At 42.7% G+C, this 18,843-nt stretch overlaps 1 long non-coding RNA gene across 1 annotated transcript; it reads right to left on the bottom strand.

Moving 5' to 3' along the window:
* Positions 1-667: 667 nt before the first annotated feature.
* On the bottom strand, positions 668-14,945 carry LOC117271386 (uncharacterized). Its single transcript, XR_004502885.2, has 3 exons — positions 14,825-14,945; positions 6,205-6,252; positions 668-2,348 (listed from the first exon to the last, which is right to left on the bottom strand). It is a non-coding gene; the product is annotated as an uncharacterized LOC117271386 (long non-coding RNA).
* Between the last annotated feature and the right edge of the window lie 3,898 nt (positions 14,946-18,843).

The raw sequence follows: 18,843 nt of genomic DNA, 5'->3' as shown, positions 1-18,843 counted from the left end.
GCATTTTTTTCCTCTTTCTTCCCCTTATACTGTCAAGGCTTGTATAGGCAGCATTTCACATTTGAACACTAGGTGTCGGTAGTATCACTTCCCAGAGGAAGTGCTGTGAAATGATGTTTCAGCAACACTTTGAGTAGTTTTGCTGTTTCAGTGTTGTTTCTGAGCATGACAGAAAATGTTTTCATCACGCAGCATGTCTAATGTCCAGCGCTGGATCACATGATGACGAGGACATTTTAGCTGCAGCACTTTCACCTTCTCTTTTTGCACAGCTGGGCTCGTCCTGTGTGGATTTTAACTCTTTGAAACACAACTTTATGACTTTAAGATGGTAAAAAAAAATGATACTGTTACATCTAATCCCTGGCCGGACAAACGAGCGTTTTCTCGTGTCGCATGAATCCATCCCAAATGACAGTCTGGAGCCACGCTCGCAGCCACTATTACATCACCTCCACTGTTCTGCACCACTGTACAGAGTGCTTTTCTATGAATAATACAGAGAGACTGGGGAGGGAGGGACATGGACATGGGTTACTAAATGACAGAGGGAGTACATACTGGAAGGAAAGAGTGATGGAGACTATGGAAAGATGGAGCTGGAGAGATATTCTGTGAGTTATATGTGGAATTAACACTGTAAATAATCACACCAGACACTAATGCGTGGATTCTGAGTTAACTTTATTGAATTAATTAATGAATCAGTCATACTTTCCTAAACACATTTCTACATGGATTGACTGTGTGTTTGGATTACATGAATTACAGACACAGGACACAGTGTCAGAGACTTGTTACAGCTGGGTACAATGAGAAATGGCAGCAGCGTCGCCGGTCCCAGACTGTCTGAAGGAAGACAAGGTTATAGAGAGTGTTTTCCCATGAGGGAGCAGCCTGCTTTGGTATAGAAAGAAAATAACATATTGCACTCTGAGATCAGCAGACAGGTCTTCTATCATGGCATACGTGCGCACACACACACACACACACACACACACACACACACACACACACACACACACACACACACACACACACACACAGAGGCAGGCAGGCAGGAAACCAGACAGTCTCTCATGAAGCTCAAACACAGATAATGAGACATCCTCAGTCAGAAAGGTGAAAACAATCTTCTATCTGCATTTGAAAATTGCGTATATCCTGGCACATTTGCAGCACCACCAGGGAGAACATTAGAATAAATCTGCTAAAAACTAGATAATAATTTTCCTGGCACTATAATCTTTCCACCTTTTTTGCCCCCCTCCCCCCCTTGTCCTTCCTCTCTTTGTCACTCGCTCATTCTTGCCAGCGCAGTTAACACAGAGTTAACTGAGCTCGGTATATAATTAGACAAACAAAAAAGAGAGGGATGAAACATCTAAAGGAGAAGAGACTCCAAATGATTACACATTCACTTCGCTTCCTTCCCCCTTGCTGCACACATAACCACCAATTAGAGGAGAGGAGAGGAGGATGAGGACAAGCAAGCCGCCAGAAGTCTATTTGTGTCTCTATCTCTCTCCCTCCTTCTCTCTTCCCCTGAAGACTATCCAGCGCCGGGGAGGGAGGAAGAGAGGAGAAAATAGAAGTGAAAAACAAGAAGTATATAAATAAAGAAATCAGAGTGTTTCACATCCGGTCGGCTGATTGGCTGAGACGCGAGTCAGGCAGATCTGGGCCACAGTTGCACTCATTGTTCAGTGAGCTTTTCTACACAGTCCAACCCAGCGACAGCAATGAATGTTGATTGTGACCTTTGGTCTTTGGGTACAGTGGAAACAGAGTGTCACTTTTGTGCATGTGTGTGTGTCTTCGTGTCTGGGTTTTGCATGCGCCCACTTTGCCCTTTTGTTCTTTTTTTTTTTTTTTTCACTCATTCCTGTCGTTGTCGTCGTCGTCGTCGTCGTCAGAGCAGGCCTCGGGGCACAGTCAACGGTCGATGGTTTTTATGTGATCCATACCAAAACTCACCGACAGCGTTGAATGTTCACCGAGGCGAGCAGGAGTGTGACTGTGAGCCGAGCTGACAAGACGAGGCAGGGCGTAGAGGAGGGAGGACAGACAGTCAGACGAGCACGGGGGGGGGGGGGCGAGGATGGGGACATCGCTCAAACCCCAGAGGTCAGGTCGCTCAGCAGAGGGACATAATGACACAGGACAGTGGCAGAATGAGTCCACTGTCCACAGGGCAAACATGTCTCTGGTTATGTTAAACATGATCAAGCTGTGTGTATAAGCTGGAGCATAAACTGAGAGGATCTGCTTTATTGCATTACCACCACCTCATTAATCAGAGGAACTGAAGTCCTTCATCTTCACTTCAAAATTGGCCGTAACAGCATCTGAAACACAGATGAAGAGGAAGTTGTTAGCACTGATGCCGTGCAGCATATTTGTCTTTAAAGGGTCAGTTCACCTTAAACTGCAAAAACAACTAATTTTGGGTTTCTTTTTTTGCACAGGTTTTTAGATCTCTGTCTCTGAGATTTCTGCTGTCACCCGATTATAACAGAGGTGAACAGAACAGCATTGAGGAACAAAATATGCAACAATTCAACAACAAAATGTGGTATTTATAACCCCATTACGAGCAGAATCCATATGTCTCCACTAACATTTCATAAATGAAAAAGTAAAAGCTGTATAAATAAATAAATAGTACAAGCTGATTTTGTGGTGGTAGAAGTCACTGTAGCATGTTAACATCATCTAGCCTACAATACAATGCTACTCACACAGTTGTGTGTAGATGTAAAAATATTCTGGCTCTATCACTGCTTTTTCCTGCCGTCTCTTTCTACCATTGCTGTTTGGCTTTTTAGTAGTCCTGTGACGTTATCCCCACCACTCAGAGTTGCCATATATCAGCTCAGCTGCTTGTCACAGCAGTAGAGACTGACCTCTGGTGGCTGGTGCTGTACATTACATCGCCTCAATACAGCATCTCCATGTCAGTTTAATAAAAGAGGAGCACTGAAAATCTAACTTCAGGACTTCTAAATACCCCTATATATCTTAATACTGCCCAGGTCTTGTTAAAATAATCTTCCTTAGATCTAATATAAATACTTTTGTATATTTTTACATTTAACATTTTTAGTTTTACAGTTTTTATACAAATTTTAAACAGTGTGTGATGGGCAAATTGTGGACAGATCAAGGTAAGTATGTGGGCTGTTAACTAGGGCTGCAAGTAAAGATTATTTACATTATCAAATAATCTGCTGATCATTTTCACAATTAATCATTTAGTTGAGTCTATAAAATGTTAATAAAATTGTGAAATTTTCATCACAAGTGACATCTTTAAATGGATTATTTTGTCCAAACAACAGTCCGAAGACATGCATCATCATAAATGTCAAAGAAAAGCAGCAGATTTTCACATTTAAGAAGCTACAACCAATAAATATTTGGCACTTTTGCTTGATAAGTGACTGAAACAATAAATCGATTATCAAGTTAACTGGCAAATAATTTCCTCGCGTTTGACTAATCAATTAATCGACTGATTGTTGCATCTCTATTGTATACAAGTGGATATGCAGATGAAAACAGATGTGTATGTGTAGAGATGTGTTAAACATGTACATGAGGAGGAGTATACATGTGTGTGCACTCGTGGAAGTGAAGATGGAGGACTGAAAGTTTTCCTGAGGACTATGTTGTGGCCTACAGTCATTTTTGCTCTTCCCTGATTCTGTGCTTATGCATATATGCACATAAAAAAACTGGAAAAAGGTTTTATGTGAAGAAATCTAAAGGATTTTGTGCACTCTATGATACTGCCTTTTCCAAACAAAAATAAAAGGGAAACATTTTTTTTAAAAAAATGGGGGCTGGGCAACATGTAGAAAATCAAATATAACAATATTTTTTACCAAATACCTCGATATTTGATATTACAATAATACTGTAGTAATTACTATTGCTGCTTTGACAAAATATTTACACCGGTAATGTGGAGATAATGACTAAGTGGGTAAAGGAAAATAATAGAACAGTCTAGTTAGTTTAGAGAATTACATTACTTTACTGTAATGCAGCCTTTAAAATCAGGAAAACAGTTTCAAGATTGTGATATCGAAAATGTAAGACGGTATTTTAGTCTCATATCATGATACTTAAGATAATATAGATATTTTACCCAGCCCTAAAAACAACACGTCTTTCCAGAAACAAATCCCCTATTGTAAACGATCCACAAAACACTTTTTATAGGGACGTTAAACGTAGTTTTTCAATACAATGAGCCTCACAAACACGATCTCTATCACCTCTTTTGTTTTGGGGGGAGGAAAGTCAAAGAGACAAATGAATCCAAAACTATTTGCATGGATTAATAACACTATAATTACATGACAAAATGTAATTTGAGTGAACTGACCCTTTCATGAGTTTTAAAAATATATACATAAATGTTTTAAACATGTTTTAAAAAATGAACTTTTGTATTTTAAAGAAATCCCTCTTTGTTTGCTCAAAACAATATCAGAGAAATATCTCGGAGCCTGCCACGGTTCATATGGACATCTAGTCCTGAGAACAATGCTGCGATGTCCTACTGTGCAACCAAGCTTTTCAGACCCCAGCCATCGCCCGACCACAGGCTGAGAGCTCCCATTGTCAGGAGCAGCCCATCGCTGGGGAACAACTCCCGACAGTGTCACCGCACTGCTGCGCAGACCGGGGGCTGACGTCAGGATGGTAAACGCTGATCTATGGTCATTCAACGCACCGTTTCATCGGCTTAGGGTGCTGTCGTCATTGAGCAGGCTAGACCTGCATCCATTACTCTGCTGAGGGAGGCAGACGTCAGGCTAGCATGATCACACACTGACTACAATGGATGAGTAATGCATCACGCTACGACAGCTATAATTCAGAAGGTCATGAAATAGACAGTTTGGTTTTTGTCTGGGCCTCTGAATTATTGCCTCTGCATTCTTTCACGGCGCGCTCTCCTTTATGAATATGTAAAAATGTACAAATTAATTTGTATGATCATAGAACAAGAAATATGTCGTCACATAATGTCCTGAAATGTAGCATAAAATTTACAGCCACTTAGTACGAATCATAAAACACTCGTTTTTAGACCGTTTTTTGCTTCTTCTTTTTTTTTTCCGGGTGTCTTAACTGCAGCATGTGAACTAGAAGTCTCTTCTCTCTCAGGGTGAAGCAGCTCAGATAAGGGACTAAATTCATAAGCCATATTACATCTTCCCCACTCTATCACAGTCACACACACACACTTACACCTCACCCCACAATGAGACCTAAAACGAAAAATAGGCGGAGGGGTCGAGGGAGAGGAGAAAAGGGGGGCTTTGCCATGGCAACCCCAGTGTCAGCCAGCCATTTCTTCTTAATCCCCCCCAGTTCAATGTCGCGCCCTCTGAGGGACCCCCTCTCTACAGCTGAATATTTCTTTTGTGTTGAGAGACTCTGTATATACGTGTGTGTATGTGTGTGTGTGTGTGTGTGGGAGGGATCACAGAGGGGGGAGGGATTGGGGTTAGAGGGGGGAAGATCATAGCTAACCCAGCTTAAATGGGGGGCCAAGCTGCGGGCCACAGAGTCTCAGCGTTACACCGGGGGTTCAAAACCAGAGATCAAATCACACACAGACACTCACACACACTCACATACATATACACATTTAAACACTATATTGATGGAGGGAGATAATCTTCTGAAATGGCAGATAATTACATCATATGGCAAACAGCCGGGCCTTTTCTCCCGAGCCTATCACCGACAAACTCTACTGCACTTTTTTTTTTGCCGTGCTACGAAACTCTCATGGTCTCCCGCTCTTGCCTGAGCAGGCCACTCTACATTACCGACAAAAGCGGTTTTGGAGGAGTGGGTGGGGAGAGGCGTCAGCTGCTAGACAAAATTAAAAGGCCTCTATTTGTTCCTGACAATAAACGTCCCCATCTTTGGAGCTCCTCCACAGCTGCAGCCAGATAGGCTTTCATTTCTAGCTGCAGACTAATAGAGAGCAATGTCTCCTTCCTCTACTGTAAGCCGATTTAGTGCGCGGGATAAAACATTCGGGGAGCTTTATAGTCATCTTTCTGTGATGCCTCTCCGCCGAGAAAGAGGACAAAAGAATGTGACACATGGAGGATATTCAGAAATGGAGAAACTAAGGATTTTATGAAGCTGTTTTAATGATGATGTGCCGTATACCTGATGGAAGTGATCTTCATGGAGTCGCACGCGTCAGGAAGTGAACACCTATAGAGAGAAGACAAAAGCAGATAAACACAAAACAGTTAGAGGCAAATAAATGTGTGTGAGATCAGTGGTGCAGTCAAGGGCGGGGGCAGGGGGGCCTTCAAATTAAAGCTGTATATATATCTTTTAACGGCACAGACATCAAAGAACTAACAGCAACGAAGGCTTACTGTTGCACCGTGTCATGTTGCCTGTACCGCCACCAAAAAGTTGCACATTTAACACACCACAAAGACAACAGTCAACTGTGTGAGAGGAAATAACTCTCCATACCATTCATAAAGAGAAAGAAGAAGACCAACAGAACAGATTCAAGACTCTAGTTAGCCAGTTAGCACAACTGATATTTACTGTGCTCCAGCGAACAATAACACAAACTAACTACGAACGGTTTCTGCTAAAGAGCTCAATGGCTGGAAAACTAATCTTACCTAACATCACAAGTTAGTTTCGATGAACACTCTTGATTTTAGCCGTTTGTTTACTTTCCTCACTTCTGTTTCTCTTCTCGTGCGCTAAGCTGAGCTGCCAGTCTGAGTGAATTCACTCACCGCTAGCTCTGCATCTCCATCGCCTATTGAAGGCAAGCCATTATCAAGCCAACAAGGGCTAAACGAGAGCCAATGGTGCAGGACACAGTGCAAAAACTAGTGCGACAGACGCTCACCAATGGCCTGACATTGTTCAATGGCCGACTCAGCTTGGTGTGTCACGGCCATGAAGAAAATGTTTATTTGAAGAACAATGACTCGCCATTGGTTCCAACCATGTCGGCACAGCTTGTCGGGAAAATTATGCTCCAAATTTAGGCTAAATTTTGGCAAGGGAACAACTGGCAAGGCCATTTTCAAAGTGGTCCCTTGAACTCTCACCTCAAGATATCTTAATGAAAATGGGTCGAGTTTCCCCTACACTTGAGAAGGCTTGTTTCCAGTAGATGTTTTGTTCTATACAATAAATGTGCCCCTTCAAATTAAAGGACAACCAGCCTATTCAAAGATCAATGAATTGCCTAACATGTAAAGGTACATAGTAGAAGAGGATTGTTGTGGAACTCAAAATGTTAACTGTGCTGGTATTATTCAATGCAATCAGATAGTTTGTAACTTTAGAATTAAAATAAGAAAACAAAGTTTATCAGTATGCAATTCCTTAACTCTCCATACTGACAAAGTTTTCAACTAGTCCATAGAGGCCACTGCTGGAGATTGATTTTTACATTCTATGGAAAAAAGCTTTTCTGGGAATACGACCATCTCTCATAGAACCTCACAGTTAATGTGATTTGCTCTCAAAAGTTTCCTAATCAACAACGACGACAATTAATGTCCAGTGCATCCTCCGGAAATCCCAAAACGGGCTTTTCCCTCAAGGCTGAGTGATGGTGCAGGAAGTGCCAGTGGTGTGTCTCTGGGTGGTCTGATGTGGCCGTGGGCGAGACTTTAATGTAGCTGCATGTCCACTGTATACTGTACATTCAGCTGTAATGACTAACAGACCCGCAGTCTGCCTGTAGGGGCCTCACACGCCACTCCATGCCTACACATGCATATGCTCCACTTTAATGGCAGCCTTCAGACTTTATTTGAAGTGTGCTGTGGTGTTCGGGGAAAAAAAATGAACCCGGATTTTTCATAAGGGAGGAAAAACTCTGAGGACCTCCAGTGCCCTCAGGCTAATATTTGACCCTGGTGGGTTCATTATATAAAGTGGCCATTTAAATCTATTCAAACTATGGATAATTACAGTTTGGCTGCTTTGTGGTGGTTCTTTTTAAAGCATATATGGATCTCAGCTTGCCAAACATCTGGCTGGGATATTATATGTGACATAGGCTGAAAACATAACTCTAAAAACGTATATTGTCAGGCAAACTAGGCCAAAGAATGTAACTTAATTTGAAGGTCTGTGCAGCTCTCAGCAAATTTATTTTCTCCTCCTGTGTAGCAGAACATGCGCATTTAAACTACCTGGTAATGAACACTAAGACAGTGTGAAAGTGCTCCATGCCAGTCTAGTCTATTAGAGAGCAAAGGGCACATTGTAACACAAGGTGCAGAGTCTGTTCAACAAGTGCGAAGACATAAACCAAAAACAAAAGGCACAGAGTTAGTGCCTTGGGACTGATTGGCAGGGTGGGGTCATTGGGTGACCCTTGACCTTTTTAACCCCAAGGAATGTTGTCGTGCTGGTGCGCGTATTGTTCCAGCCTCCCCGAGGAGCCCCAGCCATGTATCAGACGAATGTGAATGTTCCTAAGGGCTTCTCCTTTCCCCACCCCAAAAAACCCTCCTCTTTCTTCCCCTAATCCTTTCTTTTCTGCTCTTCATCCTCAGACTTCAACAAACAAAAGGTATCAACAGGTCCGAGAGTGGGCTGTTGTTGTCGTTCTGAAGTGCACATGCACACAGGGAGGCCGCGCTGTAACACGGGTGCCAGTCTGACTCTCCTCGCTGACCTAAATGACCAGCAAAGATGCAGTAAAAGGCGCCAAGAAGAAAACGTCTTTGCCCTATCGCTCATCAAATAAACCACTGTTTTTATTGGTCCACCGTCCAGATCTAAGAGATCTGAGAGTATCTTCAGGCAGTCTGAGAGTCTGGCTCTGGAGGAAGTCACCAGCAGTAGAAGGAGACTGACAGATGAGAGGGCCAGACAGACAATTACTGGCCAGGTATGTCCTTTATATCCACCTAGGGCTGGTCAGAGGAAATGGAGGAATTTATGATGTCATAAAAAAGTGCCAGAAGAGAAGTGCCTGAGAACAGGTTGTCTCTGGAGCTGGAGCCATAAAAGACTCCCGCGGCTTCCGCTCCCTCCCCCTGACTACCACCCGAGATGATAACACTAGACTGAGCGCCGGTAGGTTAGAGCAGCCAGAGACGCACTGTGTGTATAATTCAGCGTCATCTGTAAACATGTCATAATGTGGCAAAATATTGTTAACGACTACGATACAAACGTGTCAATGAATGATAAATCTGGGAAGTAACAAAATTTTTTTGCTCGGAAACTGTGCATGAATACATTTTTCCTATTTCACTTTTTTCATCTTGTGATGCTTTGTACTTGTCGTCTTCAACATTTCAGCTGAAAATATCTGACTTTTTTTTAAAGATTTAAAAAAAAAAAAAAAAAAACGTAAGATTTTTACATGCAAAACACATAAGCTCATATATGGTGCATGTGTAAACTCTCCAAAAATAAATGCATCAAGTAATTCATGATTTTTTTCCTTATTGAGTAATGCGGTGATTATTTTCACAATTTATTGCTTAACACTTAAAAAAATTGTGAAAAATTAATCTTCAAATTGCTTCTTTTGTCCAACCAACAGCCCCAAACCCAATTTACCATCATTAATGACAAAGAAAAGTAGCAAACTGTCATATTCAATAAGCTTCAATCAGAAAACATTTCACACTTTTGCCTGAAAAATGATGAATTGATTGTCAAAATAGTTAATTAATAGTAATGAATTATTTTCTCTTAGTTGTTTCACCTCCAAAAAAAAAAAATGCTGATGTAGTGCCACTGTTGCATAAGTACAGGATCTGAATGTCATTAAAATCAAAAATTTTATCACTAATAGAGAAAAAAAACTGAAATGCCATGTCTGAAATTTTGTCTTTTTGCCCAGCTGATGAAACTGGACCACTCCGGCATCATTTACATCATTAAAAGCTTTCTTTTATACGTCTCTCCCTCATTTTCCAACCCCCTTCATACAGTTTAAACCACAACAAAAACAAACCTTAAAACAAGAAACATCTTCAACAAGAGAGGCACCATCTGTCGCCTCACACTAAGCAGGTGTAGGGAAGAGAAAGCTTAAAAACATTCTATGCAGACATAAAGGATACCCCTTCCTCTTTGCTTTGCGCGCACAAACTCACATCTATACGTACACACACACACTACAAAAGATAGAGACACACTCTCGGTCTCGGTGCTTGTTGAGAAAAAAAAAGGAAGAGAGAAGGTGGTTATTTGCTCTACAACCTCACTAAGGAGGTTTCCCATTGTAAAAAGGAGTGGCTGCACAGCCCCGTTTCCTTTCATCCCTCTCCTTGAGGCACGCTGCCTTTGTCTCACAGAGGACAGAACAACCAGCCTCCCGGCCACGCTACACTGGTCAAATACCTGGGAACTACCACCAGCCTGGTGGGAAAAACAACAAGAGGAGGAGGAGGAGGAAGAGAGAGAGATGAGGGTGGGGGTAAGGTGTGAGTGTTAATCTGAGGTACGGCGAGACTGACCAGCTCAGGGGAAAAAAAAGGAGCCTGTTAAATAAAACCTGTTATTAAATCTCAAAAGGAAGGAGAGGGAGGTTGAACTATGAACACCTGGTGCCAAACTCCACTTCAAAAAGATGTTGTTGACTCTGAAGGAAAAAAAATGTTATGTATGATTTTTAAATCACCACCACCTGTTTTTACTTTTCTTTGCTCTTTTTTTCGTCCTTATTAAAGGTAGCAACTGTATGTGTGCAATTAAGGACTCTGAGGTTAAGGAAGGCACGTCTAATGTGTGCTTTTTTCTCCTTTTTTTTCTCTCCTCCCTCCAATTCTGCACTTTCATGCCAGCTCAGCAGAATGAAGGCAGTTCCTGTATACGAGGCACTGTATAGGGGTGAAGTGAGTTTAAGTCCTCCCCAAACCCGACCGCAGCCGGCTGAATGTAAAGCTTTACGTTCCAGTCCACACGGACTGCCTCGGCAACCAGACCTCACTGTCACACCTCATAAAGCAGAGCTCAAGCAGCGGGGTTGTGTTTAAAGCCAGGGGGAAAGATAAGGCAAAATAAGGACAAATAAGGAGGAAAATAAGAATGCACCCATTCAGGAAACTGTAGAGAAAAGAGTGAAAAGCCCTTGACAAAAGCTCTTTAGCTGAAACTCTGATGGCATGTCTCCAGTATGCCGAATAAGAAAATATACTTTCGGGACAAATTGCAGCAGGAAACATGAGAAAGTGAAAAAGCCATTGAGGGATTTTTAAGACCATAATCCTCTCTTCTTATTTCTAGTTTTTGCCTAGCTGTCGAGGGGGAAGCAAGGACCCATAAGTTTATTTTTAAACAGTCCACAAAGAATGCCTGTCATTTCCTGGCGTTCCCCACTTCCATATGAAAGCCCCCTTTCCTTTAGGAACAATGGGAAAGATTCCAAAATTTCCATGGAGAGTTTCTTGCGTGGCGATACAATAGAGAGCATGTTGTGACAGAATCGAGACGGGCTGTTTTCTCTCAGCTGTGACAAGATCGGGACTAATGCAGTGTTTTTGTCTTACAGCTACCACACTTCATGATTACAAGCGGCCGCACGACAGCTGTAACGTCTCATAAATGAACCCAGAGTGAAATCTAATGGCGGGCCTGAGTGTGTGACAACTTACTGGAATATCTGTTATTTCGAGGAAAAATTTGAGTGCGAGCTTCTAGATAAAAGGAGCTCCTGAAGCATCAAACTGTTTGGACAAGTGTCTGACTTCATTAAGCATAGAAGAGGGCTAAAATCAGATTATATCAGAGAGCAGATGTTCCGAGTTTGACAGGTTTTAACAGGCTTCCCTCACTTCTTAATCTGTGTTCTCTGATTTATAACTTTACCTGCAACACACACACATATCTACGCACAGTCACACACAAGCCGTAAGGGTTTCTTAATTAACCAAAAGAACGTGTTTGGTCCCAAAGTGGAAAGAGTTCAAATGTCATGTGTGCTCCTGAACGGGCCAATGGGTTCTTGAAAGCCACCTGGCTTGACCCGAGCAGACCCGCGCCTTTGGCTAGACGAGAGGTCAGAGGTCATCCACTCAGCTAGATAGGCAGTATGTCAAGATGCCTGGGGCAGGGGGCAGGGGTCTGCACTGCCTAACCTTTCCATTTACCCAACACTGCAACAGCACACTCGAGGGAAGCACAAACACGCACATATGGACACGCAGGGTCCTGCTGCTGTGAACTCGTTCAACCCTTGACTTCGTTTACCTGTAGTGCATGAGGCCAAGTGTGTGTGGTGAACATCTGCTATTAGATATTTCACTTTGGATCTATAGATGTGAACGAGGGTGTAGGTTTTGTTTCAATATTAAGGGGGAGGGGCATGATTTTGAGCTTTAAGACCTTAATTTCCTGCATTCTGGTGAATTCTAAGCACCAATTTGTGCCTTTATTGCATCAGTGTATAGTGAAAATGTCTTTAATATTGTCAAAATAAAAGTCCTGATACTTTCATGTTAGTATCGGAGCACATGTTCTAAATATTGTGTCGTTAAAGCTACACCTATGAATGTACAACAAAGTCTTACATGGAAAAAACAACACAGGCATTACCCAGCTCCGCTTCTATAAATTAAGGTCATTATCCCTCGGGCATCTGTGCTTTTTATGTCTTCCAGATGACTCAGAAATAATGAATTAAAAAGTTTGCATGTTGTATTTTAATGATTGAAAAAGGGGGGGAAGCAAGTGTGTAAGCTTTTTTTCCCCTTCCTCCTCATCTGTGTGTTCTACGTTTGATGGCAGCAGGGAAGGAGCTGGGTGTCTGCTGGGAGTCATGTGATGGTGGGAGATGGGACTCCCTGATGCTAACAACATTACATTTTCACCGCCTAACAAAAACAATAGGAGCATTATTTTTTAATTTGAACTGTTCTGCGAGGAGGAGGAGGCGATGATGTGGAGGAACCGGCGGTGGTGAGCGGTCGAGGGCCTCTCCACCGTGATGGCAGGTTGCTTCTCGACATAATTGCAGGTTGATGAAGCTCGTCTCGGGTGATGATGAGATGCACAGGAATGATGATCATAGCTCCAGCAGGAGATAAGATAAGCCAACATGCAACCGGCCCTCCGCCTCGCGCAGCATTAGCAGGGGGAGACAGAGGGCTTTGCCCCATTCACTCAGCTGAGAGCAACTCCAAACTGAATTAAGGCCCTACAGCTGATATGCACTCACGCTGCTCTTTGCTGCGAGGGAGCAGGAGGATGCTGCTTTTTCTCTTCATGAGGTACAAAGTGAATTATATGTAACTCAGCCCTGAGAGGGACGGAAGTGAGGCCATCACAGCACATCAGCACCTATCAGCACCACTGTGCATTTCTCTATTAACATAACACAGATATTTTTCCACCCAGTGGATTATGTATCAAAAAAAATAAAGTTCAAGCTGTCTGCATTAAGGTAAATGTTTGTTCTTCAATAAATAGCCATGCATTTTTCATTAGAGCAAGCTGTGTACAATCCATAGCCAGTAAAATGTAGTGCTGCACTAACCGTCTAGACCTTCCATAATCTAAATGGCAGAAGAATTTATGGAGGCTGCCTCATTAACCTTAAGGCATATTAGTGCTTGGCACTGCACGCAGAGAGACTGAGCACGGCAGCTTCGAAAGTCTAAAGAAAGATAGTCTCAGCTGCATTAAATTACCTGCAGGGTCAGGCTGAGTACACCAAAAAAACTGTACCGCTCGTGATGTTTATTTGGTCAGTGCATCCTCTCAGAGTGCCCACCCTGAAAATGGCAGTCTGGCTGTTTTTTGCCATGTGCTGGAGGCCCAAATTCCGGGAGGAAGTCAGATGCGCACAGACTGTTTCCGAGAATTCAGGATGCGCAAAGCCACGCAAGTAGTCTACTTACACTATTCCAATTCCTGTCTGCGTTTGAAAGACACAAGTCATGCGGGCGTGTTGCTCTGCACCTTTCCATGAAACACTAAATATTTTTAATTGCACCAGTTTGTTTTTCTGTTCATTTCCTGCCTTCGTTACGCACCCATCCACACAGACACCGACGGATCACATCATGAGTCACGGCTTGGCGAGAGACGGGTGGCGGCTGTGAATGATCACTGTCTGCTTTCCGCTCTTCAGGTGTCTCACTCGGATTCTCCGGGGCAGGAGGGCTGCTGGTAATGTCGATACAATGACAGATGGTCCGCACAAAGCCGGTGCGCATTGTTCAGCTGGAAAATAATAGCCACCATTTATCAGTGTTCGCCGACTTTCAGGCCCAATAGGAGCAGCAGACTGTCTGCTGAGTGAAATGAATCAAAGTTATATTGTTTGGGAGGCTCCCACCAGGATTCCTTTGGGCCGCACTGGCTGTTTAAACATCGCGTTCAAACTTTCCAAGCAGCGGAAACAAGCATTTATCTGTACACTGTGTACCATCGATGCGTCGCGCGGAGCTGTGTAAAAGTTGGAAGTGTGCAGAAGAAGGTCGCGCGGACCGGTCGGAAATCACGTTTTTCCTCGAGTCACACGGATGCTCTTATGAAATGACCGATGAAAGACACGCTTTTCTGTCCGCTGGCATGTTTCACATGCGCTCATTTTGGAGACGCCTCATTAGTACCGAGCGCCAACCCAGACCCCATCACACACTGTCACAGTTTCACATTCAGTCCATGTGCATTAATCAGCAGAAAACCCACACTTTGTTTCTATTAATGAATTAATTAAAAAAAGCATTTCCTTTTTTTGCAGTTTACACAATTTCTGGATTTAACAAAGCAACGCGTCACAATTTTTAGATCATACTTTATGCATTTTACATGATGGCATACTTACATTCCTCTTCTTGTGAATCAGCAGGATTCACTGTCCTGCCGATGCCATTTCTTCAAGTCTGTCACACAGGGTATTTTCACTCTCATCACTTCCGTCCGAGCCCAACTCTACACCGACTGAGCGCCTGCCTTTCTGATCCACAGATTACGTCTGTTTGAGATGCAGGAGGGAGGGCATCCGGTTTACAGGGATCACCGGGAGGACCGGGATTGGCTCAGAGGAGATAGCTTGATAAAATGCGCGTCTGCCATTGGACGACGGGGGCCACGCGGGGAGGGTGGAGGGTGGATTGGGGGTGGGGTGGGGGCGGGGGCGTCGTGTATTATTCAGGAGAAACCGGGTGGGGAGTGGAAGAGGAGGATACTCCGGGGCAAAGCAGCATATGCAGACAATACCCTGTGTCTCAGAAATTTCATTGGTGGATTTGTCCACCACAGTTTATGGCTTCCAATAATGTCCTCGTGTGGACTAACAGGCAAATTGGAGCACTTATGTTAACCCAGGAGTGTCTGTGGTAGCTATTAGTGTTTATAATGACCTCAGAGTTCTTAATATAGGCTCTGGGATCACTGTAATAGCCCCATAATGGCAATTTCATATAGGAAAAAATGATGTGACAGAGAAAACTGTAAGATTTACACCATTACTTCTCTTTTCTAGTCTCTCTCTCTATGTTTGTCCTATTTTAAGATAAAATTAAATATGCCGGACTAACCAGATGGAAGGGAACAACTATAAATAAATCAAACAACCATTATTTTGCAACATCAAACCTCAAGAAAGTCTGTGTGTGTGTGACTGTGCAGGAGTGTGTACGAGGCTGTGTGTGTTTCTGCTGTATGTAGGCTACGAGACAGCTGGAACTGCAGAATTTTCCACACAGGAGTAGGGGAGGAAATGGTGCATGGATAATTCTCTCTTCAGATCCTCTGGTACTTGCTCCGAGAGTACTCAGCTGAATCAATACTGCTCAAAGCTTTCTCATGTTCCCCTTCTCACATCAGTGCTACTGTTGGGAGGCAGCAGAGTCCAGGGCAGTCCATTTTAGGGCGTCTTCTAGAGATGATTATTTGAATTTAAAAAAAAAAACACTCCTTGTGCAGAGGGATAATTACAATGCTAAATCACCCTTGACCTATAGGCCTACTGCACATACACAGATTGACATCCATAATACAGACTGTGAGTTGTTAACCTGCATACTGAGCCGGTGTGTGAGCAGACAGAGAAATCCTAATAACCACAGCGGGGGCTCTTCTCTGACCGGTAGCCATGGTGATTGAACACATTTCTCCACATAGCAAGAAAGGCGGTCTGTCTGCGCTGCACCACACAGGCCTTTATTAGGCCCAGACCCTCTGGACTGGAAGGAAGGAAGCACCAAGTGGAGGATCACACCCATTTCTTTGTGACTCTACAATTTTACGACAGTCAAGAGGCCGTCCACCACAAATTAGCTCTTTTCTGGAAGCCCTTGTCTCCGCTAAACCGATAAAATAGCACGCTCAAATCTCAACAAAGCGGCACATCATCTGATTATTGTGCGGATTTGAAGGCTGATTTGCATAACTGGTGGGAATGATGCTCTCAGAAGTGTAGCACCTAGATTTATTCGGTATTCAGTCTAATTTCAAACATCCAAACGGGAGCAACAGCCTTGGCTTGATTTCCTTTAAGCTTCTAATCTCTCTTTCCTCTTAATTTAGCTGCAGCTTCAATCACAGCTCTTTCACAAATCTAACCGTGTGGGAGTTTTATGTGTGTGACTGCTATCATGTGAAAAACCTCATAATTCCATTTTCGAAGAATTTAATAATTTCATTTTAATTGAGGAGTCACGTGGTTCTCTGTGGGTTTAAAGATTTTAGCACCACTTTCTGATATGGCAGGCTTCATAACAAATCTATGAGTTGTAACTTTTATTTCAGTTATAAGCCAATAAGACTTGGTGTTTGTTAGTCAATGGGCCACTTCTGGAACACTGCAGAGGATCAATTTAATAGCCTCATACTAACATTTATACCTCCAGTCTTATAGCCTCACTACAAAGTGAAAAATGTCCCAATCCTTTACTTCCATTAACACTCCAAACATAATGGTTTATAAGTTAAAAGTATTATAATGAACATGCTGGTAAAGATTCTCAGTCATCCAGGTCATGGTAATCTTAAGTTCTTTGTCGTTCAGCTCCTCAGAACTGAAGAAGCCTCTTGAATAAGAGGTGAAATATCCTCAAGAAACTCAAGCAAGTTCAGCTGCCTATGATATAGCACTTAAGATTATTATTACCAACATAACTGTGTCATTACAGAGAGGATGGAACATATATCGGTCAAAGTGTTTTCACAACTGGACAATAGGCCTTAATGAGGATTGTGATATGATGGCTCTCACCTGATACCCTTTCATAACCCTTTGTTCTGCTTTGGTGTTGAGATGTGCGCTTTATAGGTTTCGGGATCTCTGTTTAATGATGGCTTTAGCCTGATTCCTCTCAAAGCCCCATTTACTATGTGATTAAAGTGTAAATTGATACTGTTATAAGGTGCTTTGTGCCGTTATATGTTTTTCTGTAGTCACTATGTTCCACCATTTTTGGTATTCTGGTATTGTATGTCGAGACAAATATGGCTTCCATTTGTATGCCCCACAGTTTGCCATTAAGCAGTGTTACACTAGACACTTCTCAGTCTGCGTTCTTGCCTGTTGTGTTCTTGCGGACTTGTGAAATGTCATCAGCCACAGTCCAAGTACTGTTCTAATTCAAAGTCCGCATCCAGCCAAGTATAGTCCACATGCCCAGATGTGAACTTGCTCTGCCTGTTCCATCGGGGATGCATCAGGAGGTGATTTGTGTGACAGCCAGGTATCCCAGAATGCATTTCTCACAGACCAGCGGCAATGGCAGCCGTCCTTTGGAGTTTGTACTCCCAAGACGAACTTTTCAAGTCGGAACTCCAAAGTGTGCAAGTCCGAACTTGGCGTACTTGGTACTGAGAAATGCCTATATTGCCAATGATTAGACTGTAGGTGTTTCTCAAAGCATCCTTGGTAGGATGGGTCCTTCCAAGTCGGGTCCTACAGAGGCTAGGCAAGACTCCTTCCTATTCAATGAACACGCATTGGAACAGGCCAGTGAGTGCCCAGGTGTGCGTCATTGAAGAGGCCCCGCATTCAATTCTGGCAAATAAAAGAATTGTGGGTACTTCACGCTTGCTAAGGATAAACACATGCATCCTTGAAAGTTCTCCTACAGAAGGACTTGGTCCTCTGTAGGTTTGACGGATCCTTGACATTGGAACAGTGCTTTGGCAACATTTTATGACGTAGCCTCCTTGAAATTCAACCATTTAAGGATCCCTCCTTGACTTTGAGAGGCATCATGAGATTGGTTACTTTTACTTGCCTGTCTATCGTTGCCTCATTTACGCTCTGATGAAGGTTTTTAAAAAACGGAAACCTCAGCAGAAAAGTGAAACACTGCTTAGATGTCAGTGTGCAGAAATCTTTTCAACCAGTCACAACTTGACAATACAAACATATAATCTCTTATAATTGATCTATAAAGCATTAGTACATTTTCATGTTAACAGCTTAAGAAAGGTTATTTAGCAGTTGAACAGTTGTTTCATAAAAATTAAACTACCTGGCATGATATCAGATTTTCACTACACAGTTATTGTGACGATTATTGAGTTCATGATAATGATATTATCGTGATATAAATCTTTTAAAATAAAAATAGCCAAATGCTCTCAGTCAAAATCATTTTTAATTTTGTTTATTGTGCATTTTATGTCTTTTTTTGGCAAACAAATTGCACTCAAAATACAAGTGTGGGGAGGTGCAGTGAGGGTCTGTAACCATACCTGTACAACATTGCACAAAAAGAGCAGTTTCACTCGACAGATAGTGTAAAGGCAACCAGGTCGCGTTGGGGGACGGAGACAAAGTGAGAAAGAAAGACATGGACATGATTAGATTATGTACACAATATTATTATATGTGCATTGTGATAC

This window comes from Epinephelus lanceolatus, chromosome 12, assembly GCF_041903045.1.
Source record: "Epinephelus lanceolatus isolate andai-2023 chromosome 12, ASM4190304v1, whole genome shotgun sequence".
Classification (NCBI taxonomy): domain Eukaryota; kingdom Metazoa; phylum Chordata; class Actinopteri; order Perciformes; family Serranidae; genus Epinephelus; species Epinephelus lanceolatus.
This window is presented reverse-complemented; position numbering and strand designations above follow the sequence as displayed.